The 25,177-nt window shown below is 47.7% G+C and overlaps 2 long non-coding RNA genes across 2 annotated transcripts in view; one reads left to right on the top strand and one right to left on the bottom strand.

Moving 5' to 3' along the window:
• Positions 1-11,501, top strand: part of LOC119455547 (uncharacterized) — a 124,338-nt gene extending 112,837 nt beyond the window's left edge. Inside the window, exon 7 of the long non-coding RNA XR_005192981.2 lies at positions 7,070-11,501. This is a non-coding gene — a long non-coding RNA (uncharacterized LOC119455547). The remainder of the gene's footprint in view (positions 1-7,069) is intronic.
• The window catches only part of LOC119455545 (uncharacterized), a 152,590-nt gene extending 131,922 nt beyond the window's left edge, over positions 1-20,668 (bottom strand). Inside the window, exon 1 of the long non-coding RNA XR_007467500.1 lies at positions 20,065-20,668. This is a non-coding gene — a long non-coding RNA (uncharacterized LOC119455545). The remainder of the gene's footprint in view (positions 1-20,064) is intronic.
• Between the last annotated feature and the right edge of the window lie 4,509 nt (positions 20,669-25,177).

Genomic DNA, 25,177 nt, shown 5'->3' with positions numbered 1-25,177 from the left:
GGCCGACTGTGCGGAGAGCACAGTGCTACATATACACTATAATGCTCGCGCAGGATTTGCACTGCAGATAGAGCATTTCCAGCGACCGGTCCTGCAAGAGAGTGCTCGCGCGAATGGGAAAGGGTTTCCGCGTCTGGAGTCGCCGCCGTATATATGTGCGGCGATAAATCAGGCAATTCATGAAGACAAACGAGCTCCGACTCCCGCTTTACAAATGTAGCGAGAAAGGAGAACGCATTGTTGAGCAAGGCGGGGCTGCCGGGGACCCCCGTACGGGATTCTTTCTTTTTTTTTTTTTTATGCTTCTGCCAAACCCTTCTCTGCTGAAGCGCGTATAGTTCTTTACTTTCTTACCTTTTGTTTCGCTTTGGGCTGGGCATCACGCACCCTGCGTCGGTGCATTTTTGTGTGCTGCATGCAGTTCGTTCCAGACCGAAAGGGGGGAGGGGGGGGGGGAGAGAGAGAGAGAAAGGCGGGGTTGTAAAGCGAAACCCAGAGACCATTTAATTTCCACTGGTGTCGCGAGCGAGGCAATCGGATTGCCCTCCTCGAACCCTTTATTTCTCGCTTTCGTCTCCCCCGCCGCCCTCCTAAGCTCCATTCCGCGGATTCTCCGACTAGAGTGGCGCGATGCTCTGTACTGACTGAAGGATTGCTCTGCGCTTTATTCACATCGGGACGCTGCCGCTCCCTGCTCATCCTTGTGAGAGAAGGAAGGCGTGGCCCTGTGTCTTTATTGTTAAGCCGAGACGCTTTGCGTGGCAATCTGTATACGACGAGCCTTCAACCTAGAACACGATGACGCTTTCTGTTCGCCATTTTAATGTGTCAGCACTGAGAGAACGGCGCAAAAATAGTCGTAGTTTAAACACAAGCTCTGATGCAAGGCACATGGAATGTTTTCACGTATACCGTAGGAGATCAGCAGTACGGGTATTTAGGACTGGTAGCTTGTTCGGCAGAAACTTGCTGTATAGATTGTAGATTTGTACGATTTATTTCTTCTTTGGTGAAAGAGGGTGGTTAAATCATCTTGTTGGTGTGGGTTGCGTGAATCATCTTCTTACCAAGCTCTTGTACAGTCAGGCCGATGTCACACCTCACACGATAAGCCTCACATGAGGCCAGCTCAATAATTTATTTTACAATAAAGTTTATTTACTCACTCGCGTAAATCTCGCCAAACAGTGTTCGTCACCTCGCCAGTAACACCGAAGGCAAAGGTACAACAAAATCTGCGCCGCCGCTTGAAACTCGGTATCAAATGCCGGACCTTTCTATATCTCGAGGCCGGTGTTGTATCAACCGACTCCGTATGGCCATCTGGGCTAGACAGTATTACGACCAGTTATTTGTTGAGTCCCGGTATTCGAACGGCACATGTGATTCGGAGATTACGTTGTGCCCCGAACATAAAGTCCTGGCGGGAAGGACTACTTGGCAAATATATATATATATATATATATATATATATATATATATATATATATATATATCAAAGAAAGGAGTACGACGTACGTTGTACTTGCACAGTATATTTTGCTGACGTTTCGGCTGTTGGACCAGCCTTTATCAAATTGTCAAAGTATACATATATATAAGAAAAAGAAGTAGCTCCGCTGTGATTTGCGATATAGACTTCAAAAAGGAGCCGACAGTGTGTCCTTAGTGAGTCGCGATGGCGTGCATGTCGCTGCGCGTGCATACACGAAGGATATATGCTGTCGCTACCAATGAGGTTATAGGCCTCCGCGATGCGAGACTTTGCTAAAATCCACCGCCCATCGCCTGCACAACGCACGAGCGAGCGTATTTTATTTATCGACTTTTATGACTAAGATGTGAAACAGTGTTCTCGCATTGTTCTTCAGCGCAGCAAAGCGTTGAATTGTTCCGTGCACGCCTCAGCTAAGCGATGCGACGATCACATATGCCATCAATGCCGTCCCCTATGCATATATGCGACATCTTATGCCTTGCCCTAAACGGGGCGAAATCTTACTGAGGAAACGCACTTTGGTTTACTAATCTCCGTGCTCGTGTCAATAGGCCCCTCGCTTAAGCACAATTCGATTCAGTCGCGTAATTGACTATTGATCGCGATTTATGTTATAATTGAACAGTATTTTCGTGCGTGCTTTGAATGCACCTGTTCGTCAATATAAGGCACGGTTAAAAGAAGGAAAATAGCAAAGAGTTCTTGGAGCTAGCGCAGTCATATTGTCACGAAGTGAGTGTAACGGTTTCGTTCGGTGATAGTGACATTGTACACGTTCTATATATGACTGTTTTCGAACGACGACATATGCAATGTTTTTTTTTTTTCCACCTTGTACAGTTTGATATTTTCAGATGTATGTTTCCTTCAGCGGTGATATTTCGTGCGTTCAGTATTTCTCGCGTTTGTGTCACTTCAATGATGCAGTTCTGCTTCCGCGATGTTCTCCGACATAATTATGTATACCCTTATTGCGTGACAAGGCGGAGCCAGGTCATCACCTCGTGGTGTCGGCATTATTGAGTCGCGTTAATAAATACAAAAAAAAAAAAGTTGAGAGATAGGAATGCCGCAACCGGAATCGGCGCCGCAGCGTTTGCGCACGCGTGGCTTCGGGTGTGAACCCGAAGAGCGTTTCGGGAGAAACGGGGCGGGCGAACAGACAGGCACGCCGCTGTTTCAGCGCTGAACGTGATGCCCAGTCAGAAAAACGCGCCTTCGCTGCTGCTAGGCCTTACCGCCCACCAGTCCCGTGCCTGGCGCGTAGAAACCAGTTCCTCCTCTGGGGCACCTTTCTTAACTTTTTTTTTTTTTTCTCTATCTCTCTCTTGTGCCTGGTATCCTCCCTTTTTCGACCCCTCCTTCTACCACTCCTTCTCCCCTCTCGCTTTTTCTGCGCAGTACGATCCTAATTCTAGAAAAGCGGAGTAGAATGGAGAGCGAATAAAAGAGAAAATAATCAGGAGAAATGTACGAGAAGTGTACCAAATATGAAAAGCGGCAGGCAGAAAAAAAAGTTCGAAGGGGGTAGCGCAGTCTGGTTGGTGGGGGGGAAGTGTAGCGGAGAAGAACCTAAAACCAAAGGAACCGGCGTAGCGGCAAACTCAAAAGCGAACACAAACGGTGACGAAGAAAAAATGAAGAGAGAGAGAGAGACGGGCTCGGTGCGATCCGTAAAAAGCAAGAAAGGACTCCGAGAGATCGCCGAGCACGAACGAAACACGACGGAAAAGAGAAAAAAAGCGACGCAGCGTATTCGCGAGCGGCGGCATATACCGAAGGCGGACTGGTTTTGTCTGTCGCCCCCCCCCCCCCCCTTTTCTCTCTCTCTTTCTTCCTTCACTACACCCTAACTCCGTTCTTTGCTTCTCTTTGTTTTCACTCTGCATTTTTGGCGCTCTTTGGCGGCGGCGACGGCGGCGTCAGCTCGGGCGCACCCGTATGTTCCATGAACTCGGCTGCGCAAGTTTCGTTTCGCGATCACGAAAGGGGAGGGCTCCGGCGGAGGGACCCCCCCTCCACCGCCCTCCTATAGCTCGGTGGCTCACGCACGCACGCTAGGCAGGCTCGCGGCGAGCCCGATTCGAGCTCGCAAAAAGAAGCGCTGCGTCGGAGCGACTCGTCTTCCTCCTTCGTTCGTCCCCCCCCCCCCCTCCCCCCAACAGTATACGTCTCTCCTTTTTTTTTGCCTCCACCCCTGTCCCTTCTATTTCCGCCCACTTTTCGCTTCGGCCCTCTTTTTTCTTTTTCGTCGTTGTCTTTCTTTCCCCACTCTGCCGTTTTCGCTGCGTTTTCTTCCTGTTTCTTTCATTCCATCCGCGCCGATCCTGTTTCTTTTCTCTCCTTTTAGTTTTTTTCCAACCGCTTCTCTGGTGTTGCTGCCGCTTCATCCTAGCGCTGTTTCCGTCCCCCACTTTTGTGTTTGTGTGTTTCTGTCCCTCCGCTTCGGGCGTTTTTCTCCTCTCCCATCCCCTCAGCCGTCGCTCGGCTGGTTTCCAAGATGGCGGCCCCATGTCAGCGAAATGATTCATGGCGGCTCCGGCTTTCCCGATAGTCGCCCGTCGACGGCAGACATCGCCTTTTCTTCGTGCGTCGCCCGTCCGGCGCAGACGCGCTCTTCGGAACTTTTTTTTTTTTTTTTTTTTTCGTTCCTGCTCCCCTGTTCTTCCAAAAAAGGGGGAAAAGTTTACGCTCGTGCTTCTTCAGCCTAACTTTGCCTTCCATAATCATTCGCAAAGTCCTTTCTTCTCTGCTGCTTTGTTTCGGAAAATCGAAGCATTTGTTCGTTGGCCTCGACGGGATTGCGAAGCGATTGATGCCGCCACGTGATGAACGCATAACGCCTGCATTTTCTTTTCTGCTATTTCCCTGCGTCACTGCCCTTTACGTTCTCTACATATTTCGTATTCAAAACATCCTTTTGTGGGAATATCTTTCCCTCAGATGCAACAAGTTTCGTACATGCATACAAGGCCAGCACATCGTATACATTTGTGCACACCGGCCTGCCGTACTTTACGCATATAACTTATGTCCCAGTTTACAGTTAGCCGAACTCTCCAAAGAAAAAAAAAAAAAAAGAACCTGGTGCATTACTATTATAAAGCGTACGCTGTTCGTTCGTCACAGGTCTGACAACCGTACACCGTATAGGTCCTATAACCGTATCTCGCTCCCTGCTTTTCTTCTTCCTTTATTTCTTCTAACAGCTATATATTACAGACTATTATTATTGACTGTATCTCAACTGCATCCGAGTCGTAAGTATTCGGCTGGGACGTCGTCGTTATCAGAGAGATCAGCCAAACGGCGCGACTGGTGATACAAGATGAATAATAGAAACATAAATGTATTGTTACAAAATACGCAACTAGATCGAAAAAACACTTGGATGACGCGCCAAATATTTCATTCTGAAAGTTTCAAGCAGAATATCCTGACAAATCACTGCCATTATATTATGCGTATATGTACCAACTGACTCCCACGAAGTATGTAAGTACTACATGAGCTCACGGACTCGCGTCCCGCCATGAGATAGAGCTGCCCAAGCTATTCAAAAACTTTTTTGTTTGTTTGCGTTGTTTTTTGTGCCCCGCATCCATTTGGCGGTTGAACGTGCGCAGCGCGCGAGTGTGAGGCAGCAACCGTATCAGACTCCCATTTTGCAAAATAACACGTGTTTCCTTCGATGATATTTATTCCAAGCTATATATATACAAATATACCGCAGCTCCCATCGGGAATGAGAGATGGCACGCTGACCACCGACTTGTGTTTATATCCATATACGTGCTGCTGTGTTCGTCGTAGGATTGCGCGGAGGAGGCCTGCAGCCCTCCGGACGGGGTGCGACCTCTCGAAAAAAAAAAAAAAAAAAAGATAGTTGGTTTTGGCACGCCGTGTCCCGGCAATCTAGAGCTGTCGACAAGTCGTTCAGTGTCGCATTGGCCTCGCTGGGGATGCGAGTCACGTTTCCTTGAGGGCCGCGAGCTCCTGGATCCCTGCCGGTGCAATCTTGCTTGACATTTCCTGGAGGATACAGGGGGCAAACACAAGTCCTGTTCCCTCACCCCTCTATCTTTTTTTTTTTTCTGTTTCTTTTGCTGGAGCTTTCTCTCGCCGTGTGCGTTGTAATGAGATATCGCTCCATGCTTCGGTTTGGTAACGTATCTCTTTTTCACCTTTTATTTTTCTTTCCTTTTTCCACCCCGAGACTTACGGAAGTGTACGGGAGGTAAACGCATTCAGCGCTGGTGGTCTGGTTATCAGATAAGCGTGGCTGATTAGGAAACGCCTGTCACGCTCTGCCGCTCGGAGAGGAAACCGCACAGGGGAGCCTTACGCGTGACATCTCTGATACCTGCGGTCACGTCAGCCAGCTCATTTATTATAAACGGGCGATGAGGTGTTTTCGTTGTTTCCGAGCTTCTTTATACTGGGGCGCCGCGCTGGGTTGCGCGCCGCAACATAGCGAAGTGAAAGGATGTTGTTTACAGGAGCGCTTTGTTCGCGTAGGCTATAAATAAGTCTGTCGTCGTTTACGTCACAAATGAGTCGCCCTTAAAAACGTCTGTTCCTGTCAGAGATAGCGAGCTAAGTTATGGCAGGTAGGCGTCGTCTTCTTCACTGCATTGGGAAGAGTACGTAAGCCGCTGAAAGTTTACGACAGAGTGTTAGCGTTGTTGCAGCGCCAGCAATATTTATTATTATCCTACGCGAAGTATCACACAATCGTTTCGCGACAATCAGTTAATCCTTTTGTTTCCGTTCGTTGAAAGCGACGCGGTACGCTGTCGACTCTTCTTTCAAGTGCATTTTAAGATTCTTTCTTCAGTACACTGTATTATTCCAAAGTAGACGGAGATGCTTGTTACAGAAGAAAATACTTCGCGATGCCACATAAACATTATTTTGCAAACTTGAGTTTAAAATTTCTACTGTTTTCTCGCGAGAATGTTTCAAAGTTTAGCATTGACGCTACTCCGCAGCTCATCATGTCAAAAATGAGATGTCAATGCTGTGATCTTGTTTACCTTTGTATACGTGTTCAAAGTTCTAATTGTTTATAAATCTGGTACTGATTCCGCAACGTGGTATACTACATACTTCAGTACACGTAATCACTAGTAAGATGCGTAAGTTAATCAAGGTGGACGGTCCGAGGTTTCTGTTTAAGATTCGTGCTTTGAAGCCATACTGTGCCAGCTGTTCAGAACGCGATTATAAGTTGTTCAGTTTTACGAGTTAGATACGCGACGTTCCGCCAGCATGCGCTGTGGACCCGTAACTTATATAGCATAAAAAAGTAAACTAAATTGGTTCACAGAGAAGGAGAAAGAGAGGATAAGAAGTACTCATTGCCCCGAAAAGCGTCAGCTTCGAGTTGATCAAAAACGAACACGCAAACTCGACAACATGAGTAAAACGAGAGCCTTAAGAAAGACCGTCTGAGCGCGGTTCATTCGCGGAAAGTGAACTTTCGCAAGTCATTGTGTCATCCCCCCTGCCCCTCCCGCAAGCACGCAACAATGGGTTGACAGGATCTTTTGGCGCGCTCAATCTTTGCAGGCCTTGTACGGCGGCGCCCCGTGGAAGCAGCAAGAAGCCGGGGGTCCGGGCTCGAGTGCGGCGCACACCAGCGACGAGGAGTGGTGGTGGACCGGCGTCGTTGGCCTGGCTGATCAAGTGGACAGAGGGAAACACGCCGGGGAGGAGAAAAAAATAGCGCGTGGGGAGGGGGGGTTCCGCGGGCCCAATTAGAGAAGACAAACTGCCGCGGCGGACTCGGACAAGAAAGCAGCAGAGGGGACACTCTTGTGCTCGCCTCCGCTCATCCGCCCTGAGTGACAAAGGGCGTCGCCTGTGCCCGGCTAGGCGCGGAGGCGCGCTGCTACTGATTGGACTGCCTTCGCTGGGAGACCCGCTGCTCTCTTTCGCCTCTCTCTTTCCCTATACAACTTCCCCCCCCTCCCTTTCCAGTGCTATTCAATACGCTTCTTCTGCTCCCTTAATCAAATCGAATCAAAGTCACGAAACCGGGCGCCAGGGGATGGTGGTAGTAAGGGAGGAGATGAGTGAGGTTGGAACAAAAGAGGAGAGCATTGTCGAGGAGGGTATAGGGATTTCGTTGGCACAGGACAGGCACCAGCGCGGCTGCTACAAGCGGCTGCAAGGAGACGGCCACTCATCGAGCGGCGGGAGCAGCGCAAGTTGAGCTCTAGTGTTCTACATCTACCCTGTAGATCCGAATTTGTTTGCCACTAGACTACAAATTCGGTTCTAGAGAGGTTTGTGTGGTACATACGAAACGACACACACTGCGAAGAAGACCTTCCGGTTCTTCGACCACCATGGGCAATGTGTGTGTGTGCGTGTGTGCTTTGTGTTTGCGAGGCGCGCGAATGAATATCGTGCGCATACGACACGCACGCGGGTGCCGACCATGTCCCTGTCTCGATGAGGAGACGGCTTAATGAGTGTGAGCGTCTCGGTGTGATTGTTAAAAAAAAAATGTTGTAATATATTGTGTTTCTCTAGAAGGAGCAGCGGCAATAAAGAGACTAGGTTTGCCCGCTGTCGAAGTGCGCGTAAAGGTCTTTACCCGTGAGGAATCGTTTTTCCGTACGCTTCGTCATAACGTAGCAAACAGGTGACCTTAATGTAGTCACGACAATAACAGTTTATGTGCTCACTTGCGTAAAGAGACAGTAAAGAGTATCAATAAGTTTCACTGTATTGGTAAGTTACTCTTCTTTTATAACAAAACAAACCGAAAAAAAAGTTAATATACAGAAGACGGTGACGCCGCACTGAAGTTCTTGAAACGTCTTCCCGTGACGTCATTGATTTGGCATCGCGCGCTTGAGTCTGCTTAACGAACCATCAGTATAAGAGCGCTGCAGTTAAAGAATCAACGTAGCAGATTTCGTGAAGTTTTATGCGCCAAAATCACTCAAACACAAGCAATACTTTGATATCCATTACCCAATTACGTGTCAGTTTTGAGGTTATGGCGCGAAAAAAAAAAAAGAAAGGTTTCCTTTTAAATTTCTCAATAATAATCTACATTGGTGTTTTTTTTCGGCGAAATTTACGCAAGTGATGTCTTGAATATCTTACCAGTCTAAACTTATTAGTATCGGTTGTTATTGTTCCCTTTACAAATAATTAGCAGCGATCCAGCAAACTCTATTGATAACGATAAGTAGAAATCACAGTTGGGCGAGTTGGTATAGGGGATCGCTTTGTTTTTTTGAAAAATGGTTTTAACTTGGTAGGTTCCGGTACTCGATTATATATATGGCCATTGCTTCAAGGTGTTTTAGGCCTCTGCATCAGCGATTTTCATAGAGCGACTTCGCGACTAGAAGAGAGACAGAAGAAAGGGGAAAGGCAGGGAGGTTAACCAGAGGGGAATGTCCGGTTTGCTACCCTACGCTGGCGAGAGAGGGGAGGGGTGGTAAAGTGACAAGAAAATAGAGAGAGAGAGATAAAGAAAGGGAGCACAGATATACAATCGCAGTCGGTCACTGTCACGGCATACATTCACTGCACAGCACAGTAGCACTTTTAGCACTGTAAACATCAGTTCAGGACAGCCAATTCTGCAGTCTTTAAAAATTGCAACATAGCTCACGTCGCCCTCCGCTGCGATGTCTTGAGATGTCGGCGTTCTAAAATGGTTTCTTCTGTTAACGCTACTAGAAATGATTACGAACGCGATTATTCTCATTTGCGTGGTATTTGCAAGCACTCGAATGTGAAAAAAAAACTACGCCAAGGATTCTCCAATCAGGCTTTCGAAAGCAAAAAATGAAGAGCTTCGTTAAAACCGGTCGTATAATTCCTACGTCTTCCTCCTAACCTCAGCGCGCCCATGGCCTGCTCGGCGAGCTCGATGGTATTCGAAAGTAATCTCAGCTTATTTTTTGCCCTTATCTCTAAAGGACTGTGTTCTTAGTGTCATTCCGTGTTGGTGTTTTCCTGTGGCGTCGTTTTGAAGAAACGCTATTGAATATCGCTAGCTCGACATTCCTTCTATATAGCATGTTTCTACAATGTTTCTATAGGACATTGCCCAAACGAAGCGGTCTCGATACGAGAAATATTTTGTTGTTCTTGCCTGCATGCGAGGTTTATGGATTAGGTTTCTATACAACATCGTCTTTTTTTTTTACGCTAAAGCAAGGTTGTTACGCAAACAGGCTGATATAAATGTTTAAATGTTTTATCGGGGGTGCAATGCTGGATCAGCGTCGCGGCAACTGAAACTATAATAAGAAGTCACTTCGAGCTCCCACATCTCGAGAATGGGACGACCTATCCGAGTAGCTAGCCACACATTGGCTATTCGGAATAACCAGAAGGCTGTACGTGCAAATATGACTAGGAAGAGGCCAATAATAATAGCAATTTGTGCGAAAGTATGCTGTCAAGCCACACGGAGAAGCAATGCGACTTGCAGCATAAACGGAATCATATTAGCATAATCAGTCTACCCTCAGTTGCCGGGAAGCCCGCAGTTGCCGGGAAGCGTCGGGCGCTTTCCATACGTGATCATTTTTTGTGGAGACTCAACTACTTAACAGTCTCGAAAATCTGTTACATGAAAAAGTGTTTTTATACTGCGGGGAAAAATAAAGAGAGCCGAGATTACAAATATGCCTGAAGTCGCGTAGGATGATATGATTGTCATAATATATGCTGTATGTGCGGCCGCGACTCATAATATATGCAATACGTAAGATATGCCTCCACATATTTCGCGCGAAGGCAGGGCAGTTCACTTTTACAGTTTATTAACGTTTACTGTCACTTGATGCCGAAACTTTCTCACGCTTTCCTTTAAAGATAATTACATAAGGCAAGCTAAAGTTGCTTTCGGATACCATCGAGCTCACCACGCATGCAGGTTATGGGTGCGCTGAGGTTAAGAGGCAGACGCAGGAATTATACGGCAGGCTTTAGGAAAGCTCTTGATTTTTGCTTTCACCTGATTGGAGAGTCGCTGGCTTAATTTCTTCACATTTGGGTAGCCGCAAATACCGTGCAAAATTAGATTAGCCGCGTCGATAAGCATCTCTAGTTACGAACTTGGCTCCATTAAAGTCGCTGATGCAGATGCCTAAAACATCTTGAAGCAATCGCCATATAATGAAGTACTGGAATCTATGAAGCAAAACCATTTCTTTTTTTTTTTTCAGAGGAGCGATCAACGCTTAAAGTTTTACAATAGTTTACAATAGCCAGCAGAAATATAGCTACTGCGACGAAGTTTTCACGTATATATGTTTAGGCGGACTGCATATAGAGAACCAGGCAACAGGATTAATTACTCCGAGCGATTCTTAAAATGGAGTTTGAAACAACGACAGATAAGATAGATAGCCCATTACCCAAAAGATGGTGAAATATAGAAATATTTTGTGCCTATCCCTATTCTAAATGGTGTTTTGTTTTTATTTTGTTTTGTTTCTTTGTCCCATATTTGCTCGAAAATGAGAGCTGTAAACAGGAAATGCAGCCGAAACCAGACTTCAGGTGCGTTGGGTGACAATCCTGCACGTATTTTGTTGTAAAATAACAGTGTACGCGTTGCTGATAAGTCACGGCAAACGTAACCTAATGACAACTATAAACAGCTTCGCACTGATACAGCCAACTACCAACTAGCCCGCCAGCAAACATTAAAGCATTATGAACAGCTGCTTTTCTATTTTTCATCGTCGACAAGTGATACATATGATCGAAGTTTATTTCCAAGGAGGTAAGTACCAAAGTGCTGGCACTGAGTCACGTCGGCAGATTTACACGATCGCTTCCTGCTTGTGGTGGTGCAATTCCTTGATGACTACGTGGTTACCGAGGGTATCTTGCTACGTAACACTGTATTTGATGTAATAAAGTCTGTGGTTTACGGGAATGAAATGGGCCTCCTTGTGTCATCATTGACTACAAACAATCGTAGGAGCCACATGAAAAACAGCATGCAGGCGAGCGCACAGTAAAAAAAAAAAAAAAAAAAAAAAAAATGTTGCAGGTTTTATGCAGCTGCTGATGCGAAGTTAAAAGTACGAAGTACGGCAGACTAAGGAGAAGACGGAAAACGCAAAAAAAAAAAAAGGGGGGGGGGGGTAGAGAACCTAACCAAAACACAAGAAGTTTGCTACCCTACGCTGGAGCAAGAAAAGGACAATAAAAAGAGAGCGAGTAGATGTACAAGATCACAATCATTCACAGCACAGTATAAAAGTTAAACGTATAGTCAGTGCTAGAGTCACTTGTGCAGGTTTTATGTTCTTGAGAATGGTAACAATTATTTCGTAGCCCTCTGCTTCGACGGTTTATGAGGTCGGTATTCCAAAATGATTTGTTCCCACGCTGGTCAGTGCTCAGCACGACTGCCCTTGCTCACAACAAAGACGTGCTTTAGCCACAACTGCGAGACTAAGTTCACGATGGTCTTCTTTCGGGAGGACCGTGTACCATTGGCCGGCAGCGACAGCTAATAATATGTCTCTGATCACCATTGACCGGTAGATAGTTGCTCTATATCGCACGAAATATATGTGTGAGTATGCGCGAAATTGCCGAATTCAGGAAGCTTTTCGTTTACTATTGGCAGGTCGTCCTCGTTAATTTTATGTCCACTCTCGTGATTAGCCGGCGCATGTTCTTGCATGTTAGAGCAGCTCCAGTTTCCGCGCTCTTTGCAAATACAGTGCACGCAGCCAATTTCACGATGCATTTCCTACGAAAGGGTGGCTAGATCGTAAGAAAAGATAACGGGCATATTGGGAGAAATGACCGCGGGGTAATGGTGAGCAAGCACTTCATAGAAGAAAAATCTGTGAATGCGGGTGCTGATTATTATCTCCATATGCCACCCATCTCTTTTACATACATAACCGCTCAGATATCGTGCGTTCTCACTTTCTTACTAAGTGAAACTTTTGACATCTTGACGATGCTTCTAAACTAAAACTTTGAACTCTGCAATCTGTTATAAATTACTGAAGTAGCACGGACGGCAATGCCTGCAGTAAGGTTCATTGGAAAAAGAGCTCGTATACTGCGCAGACATGTTTTGCACGTACCAGTGGTACAGTTTGAGCCATATATAGCCTGTTTCTAATAACCGTGTAGTGGCTGTGAGAAAGTGATTTCAAGCATACGTTGGAGCTGCAGAGAGACCATGTGTCGATTGAAATTGACATTAAATCACGTTCTCAAAGTCTGACATGTAGGTTCGTAGATCTGAGGCACTTGAGCAGAGAAAAAGTGGTCTTCGGCTCGGAGTTCCTTTAGGAGCACTGGCTTAGAACTTTCTGTTCTTGCAGAGGACGACTGTCCATTCTGAAGATCCCTGCGCGCGTCACGTGCCTGTCGGCACTTTAGCGGGAGCTGACACATGGAGAACGGCTGCTATTCTGAACATTGTCAATTTCCGCCATATTGTCGAATTGTGTAATGGTAGCACGTTGAGTCAATCAGATGTAGAATCCCTCTAGGCCAATCACAGCTGACAAGATGGCGACGATATGGCGGAATTTGGCAATGTCCAGAGTAACACACAAGGTGTGCGAGTGTCTCCTCACAGCTGCATGTTTCCGCTCATGAGGCTGTCGGCCACTCCTACGTGAAATATATAAGAGTTCGCAACTGAAACGCCGAGCCACAAACGGTGCAGTGTGGCCTCTTGGGGTGTTAACCCAGGTGGCAGACGTAGTTGCAGACCAGGTGACAACGAACGTATATATAGACTATAGAGTATACGGTCGTCGAGCAGAGCCCAACTGCAGCGTCCGTTCGCGAAAGCGAAATCAAAACGCAGAAGTACTTCGTGTTAAGCTAGTTGGTGAAACATAGCCGCTGAAAGAGGACAACTATTAAAATAGTAGACAGGACGATGCGGACGTGCTGATTCATCTGTGTATGCCACGGAGAAAGGAAAGCGTAGCAGAGGCCCCGGCCAGCACGAACGTGTTGGAGAAAGTGTGGTGGAAGTCACGTGCTGTTTTTCGTAAAGAAGTACTGGGACTGGTACCCCAAACGTCAACGTTGCCATAGCGACCGCGCTCCTGTATGAGTGTCAGCCAACAACAGATGCACTCAAGCAAACACAGCCCGAGACTTCGTCGACTTCTTGAACGTGCCACGGAAAAAGCACAGGAGCGCGTCTGCTTCACCGCAAAATGCTACAGAAGTTTCGTTGGCTTTGTTTTGACGCGCGTCGGCAGCACACACTTCCGGCGGCTCGTAACAATGCGAGTTCTAAGCGCGCTCCCATCTACTCCGGCGAGCTGATTGGAGCAGCAAAAGGGGATGGCACACTAACATGACTGCACTTCCGGCTTCAAAAACGTGACGTCAGGGCCTCTCCTATTTTGTTTCTTTCCTCCATGGTGTATGCGTTAATTTTCGCCCCTCTTTTAGTATCAAACTGCAACGGCCTCTTTCGTGCACTGATAACGACAGCTTCGGCTATGCAATATTCCCATTTATACCGCAGTGTCGCGGAAGCCTCTTAAAAGGTAAATTAAATTGTGGGATTTAACGTCGTGAAACTCATGCAAAAGTGCATTAGGTTCCTTGACGGGATATTGTGGTAAGTAAGTTGCCAAGAAATGTACGTCAATATGAAGACAAGTGGAGGTGGCGACAGCCACCTCCACAATATATGTCAAATGGTATAGAGCAGCCCACGTGACATGCGGAGGTTGACGGTTCGGATGGTGTCGGTGGCGTGTATGTGTTTCTGCACTTTCCATTTTCTGGTCACGAATATTTAAAAAAAAATGCTAACTTTGTGCCTCCACTACACAAGCTCCCTCCAAACACACACAATACAAAAAAGAAAACATACTTTCCTTCGCATTAGGGGCTATTGTTTTCTTCGGTAGCGACTCCGTTCAGTCGATCCCCTATATACTGTATTTCGACAGGTTCCCCATTCGCAAAGTGCTCTTATATGGTGACCGCTCGCTCGTGAAGCGCGAAAGAGCTTTAAATGCATCTGCTTAAATGCTTAAAATTTGTGTTATCGCGTCGATCTGTTTCCATTTTTTTAATTATTCATAACAGGGATGCGAACGTAGCCGTGCGAGGAATAACTCAGTCTCTGACGAGTTTAATGCGCTTCTAATCGCATGAAGATCTGAAACGATCTGCGCTTTGCTTGGTGCAGCATGACACATCGCCCATACACGTCGTCCGTCTCATCTTCACTGACAGCAGACGGGGGAAACAATTCAATGCACATCCAATCACCTGACAGCATACCAACCCACCGTGGTAGCGTAGCGGTTTCGGTGATGCTCTGATAGGCTCGCGAGGGCGCGGGATCAAATTCCGGCCGCGGCGGACGCATTTCGATGGGGAAAGAAAAATAATTAAAAAAGAAAAAAAAACGCTCATGCATTGTTCTTTGAGTGCGTGTTAAAGAACCACAGGTAATCAAAATTTATCCAGAGCACCCGCCCCCTCCCACTATACGGCGTGCCTCACAATCAGAGCGTGGTTTCTGCACGTCAAAATATTTCGATCCAAAAATATTTCGGTGCCTTCTGCCTGTGTAAATTTTCTTGACAGGTTTGCTACCCGGCGCTCGCCTGATCGACCGTCACTCTCCTTGCTTTCTATCTCTCTCTATTGACACGCAAGGCTAATGAACTTGGCCAATCTTTCAGAAGTTACTTGGCCGAGGTGGTTGTTTGAAGAGGTGAACACGACCTATAATTGTCAACTGAGTGGTCTGTCTTTTTAAAAGGTATTATTGCATAACATTGGCCATGCGTCATTAAACTGCTTCTTTACTATTTGCCTGTATGTTTAAGAACATGCTGCGTGTGTATATTATTGCAAGGTCTCAGTGGTGCGTTGGTCGTTAGACGCTAACGCGTTCACATTAGTTCCTCACTTTCGCCAAAAATACATTCACTCTCTAACAGCCCTTTACATCCCTTCCACATCCAATCTGCCTCAATTACTGCTTCCTGTCTTTCTCTCTCGACGGATGAGCAGAAACTTCCAGGTCGTTTAAAGAAAGTTTAATTATAGACCTTGCATAATCCATTCGGAGCGCGTTGCGGGAACCGTAAATGCACCTGTACACGTATAGAAGCGACCGGAATCAGTGCCATGCGTGTCCCCTCGGGTGTGAAGAATTGCGCGCCATCAACTTGCCTAAACATGGTTACGGCTGGTTTGCCTGTGACGCCCACCCGGTTATTCGCGGACTCCTCGCCGCCCCACGAACGATATCGCTCGAGCGCGTACGGCAATCCTTCGTGCCGACCGCGCCTCCGGTATTTCGCCTTCTGGAGTTTCCTTCGCTTTTTTACACGGTTTGTCTCTTATCCGCACGGTTTTCCGGGAAAGAGTATGGGGAAGTTTTTCACCACCGATATGTCCGCTGGGCCTCCCGCGGTGGCATTCTGCGAACGCATGACCTTCACGGTACATGATTGTGCTCACAGCGGCGCGGATTCCTCAAAGACTGCTGTCCGAGTCCTGGGAGTCTCCTTCGTTTATACATTTTTATTTCTTCTTTTGTTTTTACTATTTTTGTCAGCACTAGAGTTTGACCAAGCGTATAGCACTTGCGAAACACACGCTCTCCCTGTAACTTGCATATAACCTTCTTCCGAACTCTCGAAGTCCTTTTTCCATGGGGCCGGGGACTCGCCAACAATGACACTATAGCTGAAGTTCACGGGAATATGGAGGTGGAGGTTTGAAGTGATCAACTGCAGTTAAACAGGTAATAGAGAACTTTAGATTAGGGTACGCCCCTCTGCGCTTGCGCAGTACCGTGGCTCCTAGTTCTTGCGTACGCAAGCAGCCCGCGTTCCTTAATCTAAAGCTTTCTAAAGTCGTTGGTTCCAGCGACATGCCGAGCACGGCCACAACTGATCAATTATACTAGCGGTATCTGTATATTGTCACGTTGTAAAGCGCCCGATGAAGAACACCGTATAGGATAACTGTGAATGCCGAAAATAACTCTTTGTCGGGCGAACCTGTGCCCACAAAAGCAAGTGACACTCAAAGCGCAACGCTATCGGCGAGATAGCGCGGTCGGCGATCGTCGAAAATCCTTATCTGAGGGTCAAGCGCATCGGCTTTTATTGATGACTCGTTGAAAGTTCTATCGTAATCACTGGAAAACGCTTGCCTTCCAGAAAGTACTTACACAATTCGTGTCGCGCATGCAATATGATTACACAAAGTTCGGCGAGAACATACACAACGTACGCAACAGATAGAAGCAACGGTAACATTCGAGTAAGTTCCAAATCGAGCAGGCGCGTATTGTGCAGAACGATGACGTTAGGTGTGCGGGGGATAAATACTGTCGCCCGAAAAAAAGCGTAAATAAGTACATGTGTCAATATAGACCGATTGAATAAGCACCGCACGTGTCCTGCAGTGGTTTGGGGTTCGACTCCTGTGAGAAACGTGTTGTGTTTTCCTTTACTTTCGCGCTCCTAATTTTGCTTACCATAAAAATGAAGGACGTGCATGCATCGCCTATTAGCCGTCCATTTACATTACATCACGCTACTTCATAAATTCATATACTTTTTTTCATTACCAGTTAACTTCTCTTATATAGTTACGCGAATAGAATCTAATACGTCAGCTCCATGACACTCTATAATGCCCCATGAAAACTCCGCGAGGCCGGGCTCATTATAGACGCAGGACCATTATGGACGAGTAAGGCCTCATGTGAAGTGCGACGTTAGCCTGTAGTCATTAATGCCTGTATAAAGTGTACTGTCCTGCGTGATAACCAAAGGGCAGGCCGGAAATAAATGGGGAGGCAACTCTAAGAAAACGCGCCTAGGAGACGAACAAACGGGAACTCGTCTTTTTTGTATTTTTTTTTTTTTTATCGGTACCCGGCCACGGTGCGGAGCTAACGAGCGGTGCTGTAAACCAACGACAGAAATCGCGCATCCAAAAGCAGGAGGAGGACTGAACAATCCCGTGGCGGCTGCTTGATGGTCAAGGTGCCGCCTCTTAAGAAGGCGAACATCAGTGCGGTTATACAAAACTTACAAGCTATTCTGACGCCACGAACGTGCACCATGAAAGAGTGTGCTGCCATCCCGTTCACTCCAAGTAAGGCGCCCATCTGGTCGTGTTTCTGATGGCTGAAGGTTATCTGCATTTGTTAAGTTCCTATGGGCCCCCGCACTATCACCTTTCTTCACTGTATACCATTATTTCTCATAACCAACGAATGGCTCTGCCTTAATTAATCAAATTGTGGTTCTTTACCGCGCACCTAAACACGCTGCAGGGGTGCTTTTTGTATTCCTCACCTATCGCAATGCGGCAGGAATTGAACCCACTTGCGACTAATCGCTGAGAAGCAGAACGTCACATAGCCCGAGGTGGCATGTATGCCAAGCAGCATATGGCGCGCCGGTTCAAATCCGTGCTCGCCGTAAGCCTCCTTTGTATCTGCTGTGAGGAACTCCGGATTCTACTACACTTGATAAGGAGCGCTCGGGTGGAGCAACTGCGCGCAGTTAGGTCCGATCGCAGTTAGGTCCGCTCGCAAAGAAAACATCGCGGCGCCTGTGGTCTTCAAACTCTTGCTGCCGTGTGGATACACATGCACACTTCGCGTCAAAAAACGAATCCGCGTGAAGCTTTGAACAGCCGCTCCATAAGGTATACTCACAAAGCGAAGATTTAAAAAAAAGGCTAATTCACGTCGTTTCCCAATGTGCCATGTGCGAGAGCTAGCGGATGCGATTTCCATACAAAAAACGAATGATTTCACAAGTTATGCCTCGCTATATTCGAGCAGCGGAGAAAAGATGCCTGCTATGCTACATCATAAAAAAAAAAAAATTCTGGGGTCTGCAGTATATAATCAGTGATTTAGTTGTCTTATGTATTTTTCTTTAGCCTTCATTTCTTGAGCACCATGTGAATCGGCTGATCAAAACAAAACATGATGCGCTTTTCGAAGAGACGCCTACCCATGTACTTTTAATGATGTTCGCTCAGAATAAACCGGCAGCACACGTCCTGTCTGTACCTCGTCTATCTGGTTCTTTAGAGCATTCACGCATTTCGCAGCTTCGTGTAGTGTTTTGCTTTCATGTCAATGATGGCCACGCGCGAACTCGAAAATGCTCTCCTTCTCCAGCCAAGAAATTGAGAGAGACGCAAGAAAGCAAAGGCGTGTCAGTGAAGCAGAAAATCCGCTTTTGCTACCCTGCACCGGTGGACGGGAGAGGGGGCGGTAGAAAGAGGGAAATAAAATAGAGACATAGAGCACAGACACACCATCACAGCCACTCACAATCACCGCGCACGATTAAAGCACAGGATCACGTGTAGCACAATCAACAACAATCTCCTCTTGGTGCAACATCAAGTCAGGGTCATGGCTAGAGTCGTTTGTGAAGGTTCGTCATCCTTAAAAGAATTGTGCCTTCGTCGCCCTCTGCTGCGATGGCTTGTGAGATTGGGATTGCAGAATGATTTATTTTGACGGTGACCCGTGATCTACACGATCCAACGGCGATATGCAACGCTATCCTAGCGGCCAGGTTAACAGGAACGCTTTATGATGCGTTATCGTTAAGCTACATAGAGCAACCAGCTTCAGACTGGCGTTGAAAGGAACGGCAGTGAGTATTCGAGAGCTATGCGCATGTAGTGCATGCATGGCATGGCTTCCATGCTCGAAGGGTTCTAACTTCAAACGAACTTGACATGCCATGCGTAGCTCGGGATTTGCCTATGGGAAGTCACTTTGAGCCCCGGCGGACACTGGCTTGCACCATGCCAAATGCTATCTGTATACATTATTCCGTGTCCTTAGAAATGTTACATGGGTTTGACGTAGTGCAAAAGCCCCTTTTCTATAGTTCGCTTAATATCTCTGGGTTCTTCTACAGGCACACAGGGTGGTTGTATTATGACATGTGATAATATGCTTGCATACACTATACACAGGCATGATTCCTGGTGGTTTTCACGCTGTCTTGTGAACAGGCACATTTTTCGATAAATATTGGTGACAGTATAGTCCATTTTTCTAGTGAGTGCAAGGAAACAGTCTTTTCTTTAAAGATTTAACCCCTCGATATTTAAACGTAAAAAAAAAATACAGATAAGTCATATCAGAAAAGATATGGCGTGTACGACAACGTAAATGTGGCCGCGTACGCTCGCTGACGCTTTCTAATAAAGCTTGTGACGAGTCACCTTAGAACGTAAGCGGTAGCGTTAGTTACAGCCGGCAAAATAGCAGTGGCCCACTTTCAAAGCACCGGTAAAACGAAGTTATGGATACATCAGTATTCTATATAAACCACCTTGAATATCAAAACTGTGTCATTCACGTCGCCACACACAGTTTAGCAAACGCACTGCGCGTTAACATTCACGCACATCACGCCGGAGGCAAACTATACAGGGCTACAGATCCACACACATAAGACATCAAACGCAGTACGCTTCATAACAGCGGCTCGATACCGACCGCATGCCATGACATCATGACAGGTTTTTCGAGCAATGCCAATACGTACCTTTCGCAGAACGTCGGGGCTTTTGATGACTATATATCCACTGGGTGATCGCTCACGCCTGACTAGAGCAGCAGCAGCAGCAGTAGCAGCAGAGGCAAAAGCAAAGGCAACAACTGCCTGGGAAAACTGGACGGCAGGAGGATGAACGGGGAGGGGAAGAGAGAGGCGCGCGGGAGCGCGCTATCGGTGACGCTGCATCCACCGGCCCACGCTAAACAAGACATCCCGCCCCCTTCAACGCACACGCGCACTGGGTTCCTCCGGGACTTCGCGGTAAGATGCGCGGCGCGCCAGATAAGACCCGTGCTCTTCGAGCTATGCGCGCGTGCCTCGAAGACAAAGGGGTCTCACCCCGGTTGACGGAGTAGGAGCCGCGAAGAAAGAGCGTCCTGCGAAAAGAAAGAAAAAGCAAAGCGACTTTCTCGTTTACGGCGGCCTGCCTGCGAAAGAAAATGGCGCCGGCGATGAAGCTAGTCGCACGACAACGCCTGACAATGGTCGCCAACGTCTTGCAAGCGTCTCGGGGGACGGGAGTACCATCGATGAGGCAAAAGGCACCGGTTCTGCATACGGCCACGGCGGTCGTGATGGCGACGGCGGTTAGGACCCGTCGAGTGCACCGATTTCACGGAACGGGACGCGCGCGCACTTCGGCGAGCGGCGCCTGCCGCATCGGCGGAAGCCCGCACGTGGTCTGGAAAGCAGGGGCGGCTGGGCGCGCGCGCGCGCGCTCGCGTTCGAACGCGATTGTCAAAGGGGCCATAAAACGTCCAAAGGAGAGGGGATGGGACGTCCCGTCGAAAAATAAATGATCCTCCCGTAAAGGAGAGCCTTTAGCTTAGGGCTCTCACCTCCCCCCCTCCCAACACTCTTCTCCCCCTGCTCATACTCCCCGCAGCCATCTCAGTTTCTGAGGACGCCCTGCTGCTGAAGCGGTCGAAGCAACAGCAGCAGCATACGGCGCCGAAAGCAGCGTCTTTCCAGGGTCAAAACAAAATAAAGGAAAGCCACGTGCTTTAGCCGCCACCTCGGCCACTGACAAATGCTTTTCTTTCTTCTTTTTCGCATATCTTTCACGGCAACATGCGGTGCTTCGTTAGCGACTATGCTGCCAGCCCCGGTTCGACTTGAATGTCAAACCAGCCATAGATAGCGGGTTGCGAGCAGCACTTGAAGCGAGCACGGGCGCGTGCGGGTGAGCGAGGACCTCTGGTAAAGACGTCTAAACCCGCGGAATGGTTGCACTTCCCCTAAGAAGTCATAGCAGGAACAGCGGGGGAAGCGAAGGGTCCAGAAAAAAAGGGTTGTGTCCGTTCGTACAGGCTATAGGGTTACCCGCATGGCTTTGTCTCTCTCCGACCGGACCGGATCGCTGACAAAGCGGACGCGCGACACGGAACTTTGAAGAATGGGCTCCCCAGCATGCCATATAGGCTGTTCTCTCTCGCTCTTCTCCCGTCGTTGCCGTCGTAGTCTTCTTGGCGGCAGTGGCCGCTTTCTTGTACGCGATCCGCTTGTTTGCCTTTATTTTCGGGACGAAGCGACCCCCGCCGAGAGCAGAGAAAAGATGAGGGGAAAACGCGGCGGGCTTGATGGTTTTCAGACGGCTCCGGCAATTTCACAGTGCTTCGCCTCGCTGTTTTGTGCGGCCGTGCATGCGTGGACGACGGACGCGCGTGGCGATGCGGGGAAAATGACAGCGGGCCCCGAGCGCGGCCGCTTCCTGACGAGCGAATCAACAATTGACACGCCACTGGTGCTGCCGCTATATTGCCGCTGCCGGGTGTGCTCGCAAAGGCGTCTCGCGTGGGAGCCCTTCCCTGCGCGCGCGCGTGTTTGTGTAAAAAGCCGGTCTTGTTCTCGCCCCGTGGTAACTATGTGGCCGGAGAGATTCACGCAAATGGTGAAGGACATTGACATAAGTGAACGGAGCGCCTCTTGCTCCGCCGCCTGCGTATAACGTGGAAAATTGGCTCGTGCGCGTTACGCAGACCAAAAAAAAAAAAAAAAAAAATGTAATGGCGGTGTCCGCGCTGGAGCGTTGGATACGAATGGAAAGCGACATGCGAGAGCGGCTTTGTAAAGAATGTTTGTGGAAGTTATGTTCTGGCGTTGTGCACCCTGGCGCGTACTACAACGTAAACGGGCTTTTATTTTCTTTTTTTTTTTCTTGTGTGCATACACCACCTGGCGCGTCTTCGTAATAATGCACCGAAGGATGCACGCATTGTTGCTCGTGTAGGCGTGAAATACGCCAGAGATGTGAGGTACGCGTTAGTGTCGTCACCTCATGCACTTCGTATTTACTGGTTAACGTCTGTGTCAAAGCTGTTTAAAAACCTTCCGTGACGAACGCAAAAAAAAGAAAGAAAGACAAGAAAAAGCGTGACTCGCTGTAAATAAGAACGATCGTGTATTAGGACGCATATGCAAGCATTGACTCGGACTTCTTGACATTTCTATAAATTTATGTTTCCCGTATCGGAAAATTTACGTCTTCACGCTTCCGCGATCTCGCGCACCTATAGTAACATTGTCCGCATCCTGCCGGATTATGACATCTCCTGGCGCTGACAAGTCTCGCTCTTTCCGTAACTCTGCCTAACAAAGAGAGACTTAGTGGTAGCAATTTGTTTGTAGCATCTGACTCGGTAAGAAGGGTTGACCGTGTGACCATTTAATAAATAAGCGAATGATAAATAGCAAGTTATGTGCCAACAGTCACTCGTTGAAACGTGGTATTCGTTAATAGGCCGAGTTAACATGAAACACTGACCATCGTCCGGCTACTGAAGCTTTTTATACCATCTATCTGCAAGAGTGCGCGTAACGGTTGTATATTTGCCACTGTGGCACGTCAATTAAATTGTGAGACTTACTGCCTCGCAACTGACACCATAGTGTCGGGACCGCCGATATACTTTCGATCCACCGGCGTTCGATAATATGCACCCGAAGCACGTTACACGGATTTTTTGCCCTCCGTGTCTATCAGAATGCGGCTGCAGGGACAGGACTCGAACTCGCGACCTGGTGCTCTGAAGCAGAACACCATATTATTTATTTATTTATTTATTTATTTATTTATTTATTTATTTATTTATTTATTTATTTATTTATTTATTTATTTATTTATTTATTTATTTATTCCATACTGCTATCCTGGGTACCAGGCCTTAAGCAGGAGTGGGCATACATAATTTTCGATGCCAAAAAGTTGCAACATATAAGACATAGCCTTTGTCATAGACACATTAGTGAGCCTGTGGTGGTGCGATTAGCCTATGGAGCGTTTCTGTGAAAATTTTGCACACTTTCATTGCCTTTAGACCGCTTCGTTTCGAAAAATCTGTTCAGCTTCAGAAGGCGTGTCTTCGTCAAGGAAAGTGAAAGCACGTGTGGATGTGGAAGTTGCTGTGTTGTCTGCGCGAATTTTGGGATTGAGCGCAGCCGACAAGTGTTAGTCGGTGTGCACATTTTAAGGCATACACGGAAACAATCCACAAAGTGTTCCGCGAACATATGTGTCAATCAATAATGACACAAGATAGGAGGAACCCCTCTAATCCCCTTGGACATCCCAGGGTCGATGCTTCTTGGAAGAACACGCAAGAAATCTGTGCAAGCCACCGAACAGCGTCAGCGTTCTCTCCCTCTTGTGCACATTGTGCTCAAGAGGGAGAGAGAGAGAGAGAGAGAGAGAGAAACAGAAAAGAGGAAAGGCAGGGAGGTTAACCCCACGCACTTCCGGTTTGCTACCCTGCACTGGGCGAAGGGCTACAGGGATGGACGTATACTAAAGAAATCACGAACTAAACAAAGCCGTCCTCGTCACCCGCGAAATCAACATACAATAAGCATGCATAGCGTACCATAAGACTACAGCGGACTACAGTAACGAAGCGTCAACTTTCCGTCGATCCCTCACTACAGCTCGAATAGGTAGTATGAAGGACGAATGTCTTAGATTTATGCAGAGTGACGCCGGACGTATTCGGATTTCGATGCCGCAGTGTGCTCATGCGCAGTCAAACAATAGTTACCATGGTGTATCAACTCAGCAAAGGTTCATTTGTCGACCGGGACGCTTTTCACAAAGCTAAATCGTAGAACCCTGTATTGTTTACTCATTGATTCCGTGTTTGCACCCGGCCTTATGCGAGAAATAAGGAGTTCAGCATCGTTGTTTCGAAGGCTGCAGACCACAGCGTGGACTTTGTCACTGCAGTAAGAGGTATTCACAATGGTGCTGCATCAGTCTGCTGGTCAGCAGTTTGTTTCTTAGTGGGGCGTTCACACGGTAATTAAGAAACTTCAGTGGGCTATTCTGACCCCCTAAGCAGAGTCAGAGAGATAAAGGGAATCGGAAAGGCGGTGACGTTAACAGGACCATATTTTGGTTTGCTACAACGGGATATAGCTCATAAACCACCGTCCTTGATTCAAAACATCCATTACACACACAACTTACCATTCTCCACACGCGGAGCCATGTTCGCCGTGGGCTTCTTCGAAGCATGGAATCTTCGTCCAAACATTTCAAGAGGACCTGTACCCACCGAAAGCACACGCGGAGGGCGCTGCGCAAAGGTATCGCGTGACGAGAGTCATCAGCACCGTGCTGGTGCTCGAAGAGGTTACAGCCGCCAATTTCGGAGGTGGCCGAAATGCTCACGTAGTCTGTTTTATACACTTTGCGCGACTAACTGTTTGATAAGCCCAAAGCAGCTCGTGCCGCACGAGATGTTCCGACTGCAGCAACGCAACCTACCGAGAAGATATATACTGCTTTTAAAGTCGCGAACGCCTTTTTTCAGCACACGCTGACACCCGTCTAAAATAGGCCTATAGCTCTCTCTTCGTGTGCGTGTCTCTCCGTTTATAGCGGCCGGCGTTACGCTTACAGAGCGCTCGTTACTGCCGCCCGCCACACGTGTGAAAGTTGCACGGACAGGCCACAGAAGGGCGGGCGGCAGCCATTGCAGCCAACCAAGCCGGCCGCGCGCAGGCAGTCAAGAGCGTCGGCAGCACGAGCGGCTCTCGACATTGCGTCATCATCCATCACCTGCCTCTCCCCCTTCCTCTTTTCCCTTCTCTCTTTCTCTCCCTCTTT

This window comes from Dermacentor silvarum, chromosome 6 (genome assembly GCF_013339745.2).
Source record: "Dermacentor silvarum isolate Dsil-2018 chromosome 6, BIME_Dsil_1.4, whole genome shotgun sequence".
NCBI lineage: Eukaryota > Metazoa > Arthropoda > Arachnida > Ixodida > Ixodidae > Dermacentor > Dermacentor silvarum.
This window is presented reverse-complemented; position numbering and strand designations above follow the sequence as displayed.